A 17134-nucleotide genomic window follows, 5' to 3' on the forward strand; every position below is an offset into this window, starting at 1 on the left:
TTAGCCTCTTTTTCTATATCATGAAGTCCAATATTCGGATATATTGAGTCAAAATAATTTCTTAACCCGTTGCGTAAAATAGCATTTGGGTTCCCCGCAATATATGCGTCAAAGTAAACACATCGTAACTTATGGGTTTCCCAATGTGATATCCCCCATCTTTCAAACGAAAGTCTCTTATAAACTAAGACATTCTTGGAACGTTCTTCGAATGTCTTACAAACTGATCTCGCCTTAAATAGTTGTGCCGAAGAATTCTGGCCGACTCTAGACAAGATTTCATCAATCATGTCTCCGGGTAGGTCTCTTAAAATATTGGGTTGTCTATCCATTTTGTGTTTTTAAACTGTAAAATAGACAAGAGTTAGATTCATAACAAAATACTTATTAATACAAGCAATTTTTACATATATCATAAAGCATAAGAACACTATATTACATATATTACACCACACGAATACAACTATCTTATTCCGACTCGCTCGTTTCTTCTTCTTCGGTTTTGGTTCGTTTTGCCAAGTTTCTAGGGATATATGATGTTCCCCTAATACGAGCCGTCGTTATCCACATTGGTTTAGAAAAACCTGGTGGTTTAGAGGTTCCCGGGTCATTGTTACAACTTAAGGACTTCGGGCGTTGACGATACATATAAATTTCATCGGGGTTGGAATTAGATTTCTCTATTTTTATGCCCTTTCCCTTATTATTTTCTTTTGCCTTTTTAAATTCAGTTGGGGTAATTTCTATAACATCATCGAAATTCTCGTCGGAATCCGATTCATCGGAGAATTGGTAATCCTCCCAATATTTTGCTTCCTTGGCGGAAACACCATTGACCATAATTAACCTTGGTCGGTTGGTTGAGGATTTTCTTTTACTTAACCGTTTTATTATTTCCCCCACCGGTTCTATTTCTTCATCCGGTTCCGATTCTTCTTCCGGTTCCGATTCTTCTTCCGGTTCCGACTCTTCTTCCGGTTCCTCTTCGGGAACTTGTGAATCAGTCCACGAATCATTCCAATTTACATTTGACTCTTCATTATTATTAGGTGAGTCAATGGAACTTGTTCTAGAGGTAGACATCTATCACATAATATCAAACGCGTTAAGAGATTAATATATCACATAATATTCACATGTTAAAAATATATAGTTTCCAACAAAATTTGTTAAGCAATCATTTTTCAAATAAACACGGTCGAAGTCCAGACTCACTAATGCATCCTAACAAACTCGATAAGACACACTAATGCAAAATTCTGGTTCTCTAAGACCAACGCTCGGATACCAACTGAAATGTCCCGTTCTTATTGACTAAAAACGTTCCATATTAATTGATTTCGTTGCGAGGTTTTGACCTCTATATGAGACGTTTTTCAAAGACTGCATTCATTTTTAAAACAAACCATAACCTTTATTTCATAGATAAAGGTTTTAAAAAACTTTATGTAGATTATCAAATAATGATAATCTAAAATATCCTGTTTACACACGACCATTACATAATGGTTTACAATACAAATATGTTACATTAAAATAAGTTTCTTGAATGCAGTTTTTACACAATATCATACAAGCATGGACTCCAAATCTCGTCCTTATTTAAGTATGCGACAGCGGAAGCTCTTAATAATCACCTGAGAATAAACATGCTTAAAACGTCAACAAAAATGTTGGTGAGTTATAGGTTTAACCTATATATATCAAATCATAATAATAGACCACAAGATTTCATATTTCAATACACATCCCATACATAGAGATAAAAATCATTCATATGGTGAACACCTGGTAACCGACATTAACAAGATGCATATATAAGAATATCCCCATCATTCCGGGACACCCTTCGGATATGATATAAATTTCGAAGTACTAAAGTATCCGGTACTTTGGATGGGGTTTGTTAGTCCCAATAGATCTATCTTTAGGATTCGCGTCAATTAGGGTGTCTGTTCCCTAATTCATAGATTACCAGACTTAATAAAAAGGGGCATATTCGATTTTGATAATTCAACCATAGAATGTAGTTTCACGTACTTGTGTCTATTTTGTAAATCATTTATAAAACCTGCATGTATTCTCATCCCAAAAATATTAGATTTTAAAAGTGGGACTATAACTCACTTTCACAGATTTTTACTTCGTCGGGAAGTAAGACTTGGCCACTGGTTGATTCACGAACCTATAACAATATATACATATATATCAAAGTATGTTCAAAATATATTTACAACACTTTTAATATATTTTGATGTTTTAAGTTTATTAAGTCAGCTGTCCTCGTTAGTAACCTACAACTAGTTGTCCACAGTTAGATGTACAGAAATAAATCGATAAATATTATCTTGAATCAATCCATGACCCAGTGTATACGTATCTCAGTATTGATCACAACTCAAACTATATATATTTTGGAATCAACCTCAACCCTGTATAGCTGACTCCAACATTCACATATAGAGTGTCTATGGTTGTTCCGAAATATATATAGATGTGTCGACATGATAGGTCGAAACATTGTATACGTGTCTATGGTATCTCAAGATTACATAATATACAATACAAGTTGATTAAGTTATGGTTGGAATAGATTTGTTACCAATTTTCACGTAGCTAAAATGAGAAAAATTATCCAATCTTGTTTTACCCATAACTTCTTCATTTTAAATCCGTTTTGAGTGAATCAAATTGCTATGGTTTCATATTGAACTCTATTTTATGAATCTAAACAGAAAAGTATAGGTTTATAGTCGGAAAAATAAGTTACAAGTCGTTTTTGTAAAGGTAGTCATTTCAGTCGAAAGAACGACGTCTAGATGACCATTTTAGAAAACATACTTCCACTTTGAGTTTAACCATAATTTTTGGATATAGTTTCATGTTCATAATAAAAATAATTTTCCCAGAATAACAACTTTTAAATCAAAGTTTATCATAGTTTTTAATTAACTAACCCAAAACAGCCCGCGGTGTTACTACGACGGCGTAAATCCGGTTTTACGGTGTTTTTCGTGTTTCCAGGTTTTAAATCATTAAGTTAGCATATCATATAGATATAGAACATGTGTTTAGTTGATTTTAAAAGTCAAGTTAGAAGGATTAACTTTTATTTGCGAACAAGTTTAGAATTAACTAAACTATGTTCTAGTGATTACAAGTTTAAACCTTCGAATAAGATAGCTTTATATGTATGAATTGAATGATGTTATGAACATCATTACTACCTTAAGTTCCTTGGATAAACCTACTGGAAAAGAGAAAAGTGGATCTAGCTTCAATGGATCCTTGGATGGCTCGAAGTTCTTGAAGCAGAATCATGACACGAAAACAAGTTCAAGTAAGATCATCACTTGAAATAAGATTGTTATAGTTATAGAAATTGAACCAAAGTTTGAATATGATTATTACCTTGTATTAGAATGATAACCTACTGTAAGAAACAAAGATTTCTTGAGGTTGGATGATCACCTTACAAGATTGGAAGTGAGCTAGCAAACTTGAAAGTATTCTTGATTTTATGAAACTAGAACTTTTGGAATTTATGAAGAACACTTAGAACTTGAAGATAGAACTTGAGAGAGATCAATTAGATGAAGAAAATTGAAGAATTAAAGTGTTTGTAGGTGTTTTTGGTCGTTGGTGTATGGATTAGATATAAAGGATATGTAATTTTGTTTTCATGTAAATAAGTCATGAATGATTACTCATATTTTTGTAATTTTATGAGATATTTCATGCTAGTTGCCAAATGATGGTTCCCACATGTGTTAGGTGACTCACATGGGCTGCTAAGAGCTGATCATTGGAGTGTATATACCAATAGTACATACATCTAAAAGCTGTGTATTGTACGAGTACGAATACGGGTGCATACGAGTAGAATTGTTGATGAAACTGAACGAGGATGTAATTGTAAGCATTTTTGTTAAGTAGAAGTATTTTGATAAGTGTCTTGAAGTCTTTTAAAAGTGTATGAATACATATTAAAACACTACATGTATATATATTTTAACTGAGTCGTTAAGTCATCGTTAGTCGTTACATGTAAATGTTGTTTTGAAACCTTTAGGTTAACGATCTTGTTGAATGTTGTTAACCCATTGTTTATTATAACAAATGAGATATTAAATTGTTATATTATCATGATATTATGATATATAATATATCTCAGTATGATGTATATACAGTTAAATGTCGTTACAACGATAATCGTTACATATATGTCTCGTTTCGAAATCATTAAGTTAGTAGTCTTATTTTTACATATGTATTTCATTGTTAATACACTTAATAATATACTTACTTATCATTTAACATAATTAACCAAGTGTATCAATATCTTAATATGATTCATATGTACCTAGTAAGACGTTGTTATAACGATAATCGTTATATATATCGTTTTCGAGTTTCTTAAATTAATAGTCTCATTTTTATGTATATAACTCATTGTTAAAATACCTAATGAGATACATACTTATAATAAAAACATGTTAACTATATATATAACCATATATATGTCATCGTATAGTTTTTACAAGTTTTAACGTTAATGAATCACCGGTCAACTTGGGTGGTCAATTGTCTATATGAAACATATTTCAATTAATCAAGTCTTAACAAGTTTGATTGCTTAACATGTTGGAAACATTTAATCATGTAAATATCAATCTCAATTAATATATATAAACATGGAAAAGTTCGGGTCACTACACTTCTCATTCGGGAAACGATATCGTCGGAGGCTTTGTCAAAGTTGTTTATCAAGGATGTGATATCAAGGCATAGGGTTCCTATATCTATTATTTTGGATCGAGATACTCGTTTCACTTCTCGATTTTAGAATAAGTTTCATGAAGATATGGGTACACAATTGAGAATGACCACGGCGTACCATCCTCAAACAGACGGTCAAAATGAATGTACGAATCAAACATTAGAGGATATGTTACGGGCGTGTATTATCGATTTCGGTGGTAGTTGGGATGAGCACTTGCCTTTGGTGGAATTCTCGTACAACATTATTTGCCATGCTAGTATTGGAATGTCACCGTATAAGATGCTTTATGGGCGAAGGTGTCGAACTCCTATTTGTTGGGGTGAAGTGGGGCAAAGGAAAATCGAGAGTACTGATTTGGTTTTAGAGACGAATAATAAGATTGAGATGATTCAGACTCGATTGAAGGCGGCGCAAGATAGACAAAAATCTTATGCCGACAAACGTAGGTGACCGATTGAGTTCCAAGAAGGTGACATGGTGATGCTTAAAGTTTCGCCATGGAAGGGTATTATTCGGTTTCGAAAATGGGGAAAATTAGCTCCTCGGTTTATTGGTCCTTTTAAAATTTTAGCTCGTGTTGGTGAAGTTGCGTATCGTTTGGAATTACCCGAAGAGCTGGCGGGGATCCTTAATACATTTCATGTTTCCCATATCTGTAAGTGTCTTGCGGATGATTCATCATGGGTGCCACTAGACGAGATCGAGCTAAACAACAAGTTAGAGTATGTTGAGGAGCTGATGGCTATACTTGATGAAAAGGTAAAAACGTTGAGAAATAAAGCAGTGAGGACTTTTAAAGTTCAATGGAATCGTAGTAAAGGTTCCGAATTTATGTGGGAGCCCGAAGAGTTTGTTTTGGTGTATCTTCCTGCTTGTCATGCGACTTGGATTGCGAGGACGCAATCCGAGTCAAGTGGGGGAGAGTTGTAACACCCGAGTTCGAGCGGTACTTAATTGTGAAAATAAAAAATAAAAACTGCCAGAATCAAATCCAGCAGAGGGCCGTGGGGCGACCATTAGGTCCGCGGCCCGATAATAGTCAGACGCTGAATATTTTGCTTTATTTAAATTGAAGAAGGGTATTTTGGTACTTTCGCGTGATAGACGAATTTAAAGCACAAGATCAGATCTAGTGGTGTCATTACTCCATTTTCAACCACCTTATCTCTTCCACTTTAATCCTAGAGAGAGTTAGAGTGTTAGAGTGAAAGGATCCATTCATATACATTATAAACGATTCACAATAGTTGATTACATCGCGAGGTATTTGACCTCTATATGATACGTTTTACAAACATTGCATTCGTTTTTAAAAGACAAACTTTCTTTACATCAAAAATTGACGGCATGCATACCATTTCATATTACATCAAACTATAATTGACTTAATATTAATCTTGATGAACTCAACGACTCGAATGCAACGTCTTTCAAAGTATGTCATGAATGACTCCAGGTAATATCCTTAAAATGAGCTAATGCACAGCAAAAGATTTATTTAATACCTGAGAATAAACATGCTTAAAAGTGTCAACCAAAAGGTTGGTGAGTTCATAGGTTTATCATATCAATCATTTCAATATATTAATAGACCACAAGATTTCTGTTTATAAATATATGTACACTCGCAAGTGTATAAAAGTATTCTATAAGTTGTAGGCACCCGGTAACAAGCCTTAACGTTCATGTTTTACCCTCTGAAGTACACCAGATCAGGTGTGTTTAATATAACCTCGAAGTACTAAAGCATCCCATAGTCAGGATGGGGTTTGTCAGGCCCAATAGATCTATCTTTAGGATTCGCGCCTACCGTACATAGACAAGTAGTTTAATGTTACCAAGCTAAGGGTATATTTCTGGTTTAAACCCACGTAGAATTAGTTTTAGTACTTGTGTCTATTTCGTAAAACATTTATAAAACAGCGCATGTATTCTCAGCCCAAAAATATATATTGCAAAAGCAATTAAAAAGGGAGCAAATGAAACTCACAATACTGTATTTCGTAGCAATTATGTATATGACGGCACTGAACAAGTGCAGGGTTTGTCTCGGATTCATGAACCTATATTAAGTATATATATATATTTATATGTTGGTCAATATCTGTCTAACAATTTAGGTCAGGTCGTAGTGTATCACAATCCTAATGCTCGAGACCGACATGCAAAAGTCAACAAAAGTCAACTTGACCCAAAATGACTTCCAAAATCTATATATGTTTATTATATAACTTATATATAGTCGTTTTATTTATTTAAATATATTTATCAGATCTTATTATACTAAATAATACAAGTCATTTATTAATAAATAAAAATTTATATTTAAATTCATATATGATAAAAATATACTTTTATATATCTCAAGTAATAAAATTTATAAAATTCACTTAATATCATAAAAATATAGTGGTATGTATTATTAATGTAATTATATTAAGTGTGGTAAAAATATCTTTGTACGCATATTTATTTGATTAAATAATATTGATAATAATAATAATGATAAAAATAATAAAATGATAATTTCAATAAAAATATTAATTTTTAGTAATAAAAATAATTTTAGTAATAACATCAACTGATAACAATTATAATAATCGTTTTAATAATAATATTAAAATTAATAATAATTCAGTTGACCATATCTTTTAATCCGTTCATCGAACCCACATGATTTCTAAATGAAAAGTTATTAATTTTTCTTTAGCTTTTCAACGATATGCATATCATATACCTTATCTCAGTAGCATATGTATCAAATTCGTGATTTATCATAAACTATTTAACGACGAAACTAAGCATACAAACATGCATAATCATATATACTCGAGCACTAGTCAGGGATACACTATTAATATATAAAAGATAAGATATGAATGCTCATGTATCAATATTGTAATTCAATATTGCAGGAAAGTACGTAGACGCAACGAAAATGATAAACGTTAGGTTGACCTCACGAGCAATACCCTCGAACAATATCCATAACCTCCATAGCTATAACCCATAATTTCCTTAGCTCTATCTCGTTTGAAAACTTATTTTGAAATCGTCTGAATATAACTCCGTCGTAGTATTTTATGTATACTAATAATATCTTGAAATAATACTAAGTAAATATATATATGTAATTCGATTGAGAGAGTTTAGAGAAATATATTTTCAAGTTTCTATGAAATAATAAAACCTATTGAATTCTATTTATAATAGATTTTTAAATTATTAAAGTAAATTATTAAAGTATGAATTATTAAAGTGAATTATTAAAGTATATATTATTAAAGTGAATTATTAAAGTATGAATTATTAAAGTGAATTATTAAAGTATGAATTATTAAAGTAAATTATTAAAGTGAATTATTAAAGTGAATTATTAAAGTTAAAGTAAAGTAAAAGTAAAGTAAAAGTAAAGTAAAGGTAAAGTTAAAGTATAGTAAAAGTATAAAACTATGTACGTATAATACGCGTATAAATATATTAAATATTATTTTAAATCGTTATATCATAAAACATTTTAGAAAAGTAGAATTATATATATTCATAATAGGTTTCAAGTTTTTAAATTACAGTCTGTTGGTGAAGCATGGGATAAAATCCAAAGGTTTAATAAACGTATGAAATCATCTTAATGAAAAATGTCGAGTTACTTAACTTGTCGATATCCAACATCTAAGTTATTTACACTCCACGTTCTTACTTATAGATCACTTTACCATTTTCCGAATATTGTCAAAAAGAATAGATTTCTTAAATCACAGTAGACCTCATAACATTGGCCCGTAATCATATCATAATGTATCTGATAATTCAATCATTTGATATTATCTCTTAATTCTGTCGATAAATATATCGAAACAAATACGTTCATGTAAAGTATCATATATATCAAATACTTTGTTAATGTTTTCAGTTATTATATATTATATATACATATCTATATACACATAATTGTTCGTGAATCGTCGAACACGGTCAAAGGGTAATTGATTACATGAATGTAGTTCCAAACTTTTTGAGATTCAACATTACAAATTCTGCTTATCGTGTCAGAAACATATAAAGGTTAGGTTTAAATTTGGTCGGAAATTTCCGGGTCGTCACAGTACCTACCCGTTAAAGAAATTTCGTCCTGAAATTTGATCGAGGTCGTCACGGCTAACTTTAAAAATGTTTTCATGACGAATATGAGTTGATAAATAGAGTTTTATCATCATTGAGTAATAACGCGAAGAGTATAAGTGAAGCTATCGCAAGAGAGTGAAATGAGTAAACGTATATTCGTTTTAACCGATGACGTAGTTATGATTGATTTCCGGAATTCATGGAATTTAAAGAAAATCTTTGCAATAAGATTTGGTTCTTTGGCGATTAAGGAAATCAGGATCTTATTTGATTAAATGCGATAATCTGTCTCGATTTCTCTGTCTGATATTTTACTATAAATCCACCCCTTCGTTTCTTTATTTCCACAGCTCACACCTTCTAGTCTTTCTCCCCTATTCATACTTTAAAGCATTCGTTAATATGCTTCATCCAGTATTGATTCTTGATATACTCTTAACTTTAATATCTGTCATTCTTCTTTTTCATCTACCACCGGAGGAAGTTATTTTCTTCTACCATTACCTTGGGGTTATTGTGTTTTTCATCCTCCCGTGTCTTTATATTGCTATACGCATTGATATACAAGGTTTGTAATTTCGGGGTTGTTATCGGGCTTTATATTCTCCATTATATTTCGGAGCTTCATGCTTTCGTTTTCTCTTCCCGACCTTAAGTCAAGCGGATAATGGTCCAGAATTTGTAGATATGAATTTTTGGATGAACATAGTTAATGTTCCAAGAAGAAAATCGTAATGGCACGATCTTGATTTGGCAAATTACCAGAATATCCTAAAATATAGAGCTATCAAGATGATATGTTCTTAATATATTTGAAAATTGGGTAGAATGTAAGAGTCGTGTAAATAGTACATGATGACAGTATGTTCTGTGAATCATCACGTTCCATTAGAAACTCAGTATGACTTACTGTAATATAATCACATTGATCAAGTGTCATTATATTATACTAACTCATGCTTCAGTTCCCAATACTACTTCAAAAACATTCCTATTTTAAATTCGAATTTTTTTTCTTCAGAATTTAGAAACTAACACAGTTTCTTTTTATGTTGTAATGCAGATATTGCGAATAGATAGAAGATTTTGGATAAGAATAGTTGTGAAAATATCTTCAGGAATATCGAATATATTTATAATAAAAGATACGATAATATCTTAGAATTCTTAACATAGATGGATGATGAAGAAGATTTATCTGTGAAGGTTTAGAATAAGAAGTAAGGTGTTTGCTAACTATTTCAGTAGACACTGAATCATTTGGATCCTTTGAAGGCAGGTTTAGTCTTTGTGATTTGTCCACAGCCTCCTTCATGGTCTGCTCAATCCGTTTTCCAGTTTCAAACCTTCTCTTTTTCTCACCTTTACCACCATACTATTCTTTATCATCAAACTTTTGACTGTTAAAGTCGTTTACAGTTTTTGCTGCTTCATCAGCATTTTTCCAATTTCGGAGAACTAGTTCATAGTTTGGGATGTTTTTCAGAAAATTCACATTCGAAGTATGTAAGTCTAGGAGATAGACGTTATATGTATACATATAACTTTTGACGTAAAATTGTCGCGAAATTCAAAATACTGATTGCTAATTTCCAGTAGTTGGTGTGATAATTATTGTTACAGGATGTAGGTGAGTACATGATGGGGTTTTAATGAATAAGTATAGTGGCTTTTCGGAGAGGCTTAAGTCGAAGGTTAATGAAGTTGTTGATAAGTTTACTGCTAATGTGGTGAGATATGAAAGGTTCCCCGGTAACAATGATGAAGGGGTAATTGTTATAATAAGGTTTATTCGTATAAACAAATGAAGGTGATTTGTTGAAGCTATGACAAAACTGTCTATTTTGGAAAGAGATTGAAAAATTATATTTGGTAATAAATATCAAAGGATCTGACACGGATACGTGTTAAACTATAACTTAGGTTTCGAGAGCTTTTCAGGTGCATGGCAGTGGGTAATGTGTGGTTGGATCATCATCTCGCATGTCTTTAATAATTTCGAAGTATTTGAACACATATTGTAATTGTTAATATACATATGATGTTCTAAGATTTTGAATGATACAAATATTTTTATGAGTTCCATGAATAGAAATGAGGTTCTAGGACAGTTTTGAAGTCAAAGTATAGTTTTGAAAGATGTAGAAATATAAGAGTGATGATTTCGGTTATATCTTGAATCGAATTCTGAGATTTCAAAATCAGAATATGTAATTAGATTTTGAATGAGTATGGTTGTTTTGATTTCTATAAAAGAATGTATATTGTTGTGAAAGTAGGGAGTATAATGGATGATTTGCTGAATCAGATTCGAAGAATGTAACATATTAATTGTGAATTTATATATCTCTCGGGTATTACCTACCCGTTAAAAAAAAAATTCACAATTAATATTTTGTACAAAAGAATTTTATTACAGTCTTTATGGAAATATATATGTGTATATTTCTTCAGATGTAATATAGATTTAATGAGTTAATATTAAATTAAACTCATTTGATTTATGGTTAAGGCTAGGATAGATAATTTCTAAACTTTAGAAATTACATAATCGTCGTAGAATGTTTTCCCAATGAAGTTATAAATCAGTACTTCATCGTTGTGGTATTCCTTGGTATCTACATGGCGTATGACGTCGATGCTCGTGGGACAGATTTTGAAGTTGAGGTTTGCGATGCGGTTGTTGTTGGTGGTGGTAATGGTACTGTTGATGTTGTTAATGGTGGTACTGGTTATGCTGCTGGTGCTGCTGCTGGTGTTTGTAACCTTTGCACCATATTCTCCAAAGCCACTACCCGAGCGCGAAGCTCGTTGACTTCTTCTATTACACCGGGGTGATTGTCGGTTCGGACGAGCGGATAAATAAGATCTAGAATTTGGTGTAGTATATAATCATGACGAGATACTCTGGAAATGAGAGAGAAAATGGTGTTTCGGACAGGTTCGCCGGTAAGTGCTTCAGGTTCATTGCCAAGAGGGCAATGTGGTGGATGGAAAGGATCGCCTTTGAAAGGACTCGTTCATATACATTATAAACGATTCACAATAGTTGATTACATCGCGAGGTATTTTGACCTCTATATGATACATTTTACAAACATTGCATTTGTTTTTAAAAGACAAACTTTCTTTACAACGAAAGTTGACGGCATGCACACTATTTCATAATACATCCAACTATAATTGACATAATAATAATCTTGATGAACTCAATGACTCGAATGCAACGTCTTTCAAAATACACCATGAATGACTCCAAGTAATATCCTTAAAATGAGCTAATGCACAGCGGAAGATTTCTTTAATACCTGAGAATAAACATGCTTTAAAGTGTCAACCAAAAGGTTGGTGAGTTCATAGGTTTATCATAACAATCATTTCAATATATTAATAGACCACAAGATTTTCGTTTATAAATATATGTACACTCGCAAGTGTGTAAGAGTATTCTATAAATTGTAGGCACCCGGTAACAAGCCTTAACGTTCATGTTTTACCATCTGAAGTACACCAGATCAGGTGTGTTTAAAATAACCTCGAAGTACTAAAGCATCCCATAGTCAGGATGGGGTTTGTCAGGCCCAATAGATCTATCTTTAGGATTCGCGCCTACCGTACATAGACAAGTAGTTTAATGTTACCAAGCTAAGGGTATATTTCTGGTTTAAACCCACGTAGAATTAGTTTTAGTACTTGTGCCTATTTCGTAAAACATTTATAAAAACAGCGCATGTATTCTCAGTCCCAAAAATATATATAAAAGGGAGCAAATGAAACTCACCATACTGTATTTCGTAGTAAAAAAACATATAACGTCATTTAACAAGTGCAAGGTTGGCCTCGGATTCACGAACCTATATTAATTATATATATTTATATGTTGGTCAATATTTGTCTAACAATTTTTGGTCAAGTCATAGTGTACCACAATCCTAATGCTCGAGACTAATATGCAAAAGTCAACAAAAGTCAACTTGACCCAAAATGACTTCTAAAATTTATACGTGTTTATTATATAACTTAACTATAGTCGTTTTATATATTTAAATATATTTATTAGATTTTATAATAATAAAAGTCATTTATTAATAAAAATTTATATTAACGTTTATATATGATAAAATATACTTTTATATATCTTAAGTAGTAAAATTTATAAAGTTCACTTAATATCTTAAAACTATAGTGGTAAGTATTATTAATGTAATTATATTACGCGTGGTGAAAAATATATTTGTATCCCCTATTTATTTGATAAAATAATATTGATCATAATAATAATAAGTAAAAGTTGTATTATTTTGTAATAATAATTATTATTATTCTATAAAAAAATAACAATATTTATATTTACTAAAAATGTTATTATGATAAAATGATAATACTAACATAATAGTAATAATGATATTTTATAATAACAATGATATTTCTATTAAAATAATAACGACGATAGTAATAATAATCATTTTAACAATAATACTAAAATTCAGTTGACTATAACTTCAAATCCGTTCATCGAAACCATTCGATATCTAAATGAAAAGTTTTTAATTTTTCGCTAGCTTTCCAATGACATGCATATCATATACCCTATCTCAGTAGCATATGTATCTAATTCAGGATTCAACAAACCTATCTAAGAACAATATCGAATGTACAAGCATGCATAATCCTATATACTCGAGCACTAGTCAGGGATACACTATTGATATATAAAAGTTAAGTTATGAGTGCTCACGTATCAATATTGAGATTCAATATTGCAGGAAAGTACGTAGACGCAACGGAGATGATAAACACTAGATTGACCTCACGAGCATACCCATGAACCATACCCATCACCTCCATAGCTACAACCCATAATTTCCTTAGCTTCGACTTATTCAAAAAACTATTTTGAAATCACTCGGACATCACTCCGTCGTAATATTTTATTTATACTAATAATATCTTGTAATAATACAGAGCAAATATATATATATATATATATATATATATATATATATATATATATATATATATATATATATATATATATATATATATATATATATATATAAATCGATTGAGAGAGTTTAGAGAAATATATTTTCAAGTTTCTATAATAATGAAACCTATTGAATTCTATTTATAATAGATTTTTGAATTATTAAAGTAAATTATTAAAGTATGAATTATTAAAGTGAATTATTAAAGTATGAATTATTAAAGTGAATTATTAAAGTATGAATTATTAAAGTGAATTATTAAAGTATGAATTATTAAAGTGAATTATTAAAGTATGAATTATTAAAGTGAATTATTAAAGTATGAATTATTAAAGTGAATTATTAAAGTATGAATTATTAAAGTTAAAGTAAAGTAAAAGTAAAGTAAAGGTAAAGTTAAAGTATAGTAAAAGTATAAAAACTATGTATGTATAATACATGTATAAATATATATAATATTAATTTAATTGTTATATATATTTAACGAAATAAAATATAAATATCGTTATATTTATTATACTGGTTAAGTAATGAGTTGTCAAAAGTGATTTTAGATATTTATAAAAGTTATATACGTTTTAATAATAAAGTTCTTTTTAAACTGAAAACGTTTTTGTACGTTTGAAAATAGATTAATAGAATATTATGGAAACCAATTCTCCACTAGCTTTTGTCTAACTTTCGTAAATGACACTTTTTATTTTTATTTATAAATAGCTTTACAAATTATTCCGAATATCGTTAAGAGGAATAGATTTCTCAAATCATAGTGGACCTCTCAACAGAGACTTGTAATTATAATTCAATGTTTCTGATAATTCAATCATTTAATATATTTTTTTTAATTTCATCGATAATCATATTGAAACAAATATGTTCATATAAAGCATTATACTTTTAAATAGTTTGTTGACATTTTCAATTTATAACATATACACATATACATACATATTCATATATGTTCATTTAATGGTTCGTGAATCATTGGAATTTGGTAGAGGTTTAAATGAATGTATAAACATAGTTTAAAATCCCTGAGATTTAACTTAACAAACATTGCTTATCGTGTCAGAATAATATAAAGATAAAGTTTAAATTTAGTCGGAAATTTCCGGGTCGTCACAGTACCTACCCGTTAAAGAAATTTCGTCCCCGAAATTTGATAGAGGTCGTTATGGCTAACAATGAGAATGTTATTATGACGATTATGAAGTTTTATCATGTCTAAGAAGTATGGATAAAATAATTCGATTACTCAAAGCGTATGAGGGAAGTTATCGTAAATGAAGGAAATAAGATTATAGTGATTCGTCATATCTTTTGACGTCATCACAATTGATCTCAGAATTTAAAGAAAATCTTTGTAATCTCTGTTGGATTTGATGCTTCGGTGATTAAGGAGATTATGATTCTCTTCGAATTAATACGATAATCCATCTTGATTTCTCTGTCGGGTATTTCACTATAAATCCACCTCCTTCGTTTCCTTACAACTCACACCTTCTATTCTTTCTCCCTCAACTCATATTTTAAAGTATTTATCAATATGCTTCATCCAGTACTGATTCTCGATATACTCCTCACTTTCATATCTGTCGTTCTTCTTTTTCATTTGGCTTTGAAAAAATCTATTTACTTCTACTATACTCTTAGTTTTATAGTGTTTTTAGTTCTCCTGTGTCTTTATATTGCTATATGCATCGATATATACAGTTTGTGATTTCTGGGATATTGTTGGGTTTTATATCTTCCCTTATATTTCAAAGTCGTTGCTTCTTCTATAATCATTGTCATCCACAGTTAATGCTCTCTTCTATTTGCTATGATTTATACTCCCATTTCTAGTTCGGAGCTTTGTCCTTTCGTTTCTTCTTCTTGCGATTAAGCACCGCTTGTAATGGTCCAGAATTCGCAGATATAAATTTCGGAATGAACATTGTTAATGTTCTAGGAAGGAGATTGTAATGACACGATCTTGACTTGTCAAATTACCAGAATACCTCGGAAAAGGCCGAATCATCAAGAAATATTTTCTTGATATTTAGGGATCAAAGAGAATACAAGAGTCGTGTAACATAGCACATGATGTCGTTATGATCTGTGAATCATCATGTTCTATTTAGAAACTCAGCATGAATTACTGTAATATAATCACGTTGATCAAGTGTCATTATATTATACTAACTCATGCTTCAGCTCCCAACACTTCTTCAAGAATATTCCTATTTTAAACTCGAATGTTTCAGAATTTAGAAACTAAAATAGTTTCTTTTATGATATAATAAAGATAGCGCGAAGTGGTAAATGATTTCAGATAAGAATAATTATAAAAATATCTTCAGAAGTATGGATGATATTTATAATGAAAGATACGATGATATCTTAGAATGTCTAATATCAGAGGATGATGAAGGATATTATCCGCAGGGATTTAGAGTCAGGAGCAAGGTATTCGTTAATGACTTCAGTAAGTACTGAATCATTTGGGTTCTTTGAAGGCAGGTTCAGCCTTTGTGATTTATCCACAGCCTTCTTCATACTTTGCTCAATCCGTTTTCCAGTTCCAAAGCTTCTCTTTTTCTGAGCTTTACCAATATACTATCCTTTATCATCCAACTTTTTACTGTTAAGGTCGTTTACAGTTTTTGCTGCTTCATCAGCATTTTTCAAAATTTCGAGAACTGGTTCGCAGTTTAGGGTGTTTTTCAGAAATTTCTCATTCAAAGAATGTAAGTCTTGGAGGTAGACGTTGTATGTATATGTAATTTTTGATGTAGACATGCTGCGCGGTTTCAAAATACTGATTGCTGATTCTCAATAATTGGTATGACAATTCTTGTTATAAGGTACGAATGAGTATATGATAGGGTTTCGATAATTATAATGATTTTTTTTTTTTTGAAAGTCAAAGATCAGTGAAGTTGTTGGTAAGTTTATTGCTAATGTGGTGAATATAAACGATTTCCCGGTAACATTGGCGAAAGGGCAACGTATCTATCGAGGTTATAATAAGAGTGTTTTGATTGAGAAGTCGAAGTTGACTTGCTGGAGATGTGACAAAACTGTCTATTTTGAAACGGAATTGAAAAGTTATTTTAGCTAGTAAATGACAAAGGATCTAACACGGATACGCGTTGAACTATGACTTTGGCTTCGAGAGCTTTTTAGGTACATAAATGTGGGAAATATGTGGTTGGATCATCATCTCGATTGTTCATTGTTTGAAGTGTCTTCGAAA

The sequence above is a fragment of the Rutidosis leptorrhynchoides genome, chromosome 1, assembly GCF_046630445.1.
Source record: "Rutidosis leptorrhynchoides isolate AG116_Rl617_1_P2 chromosome 1, CSIRO_AGI_Rlap_v1, whole genome shotgun sequence".
Lineage (NCBI taxonomy): Eukaryota > Viridiplantae > Streptophyta > Magnoliopsida > Asterales > Asteraceae > Rutidosis > Rutidosis leptorrhynchoides.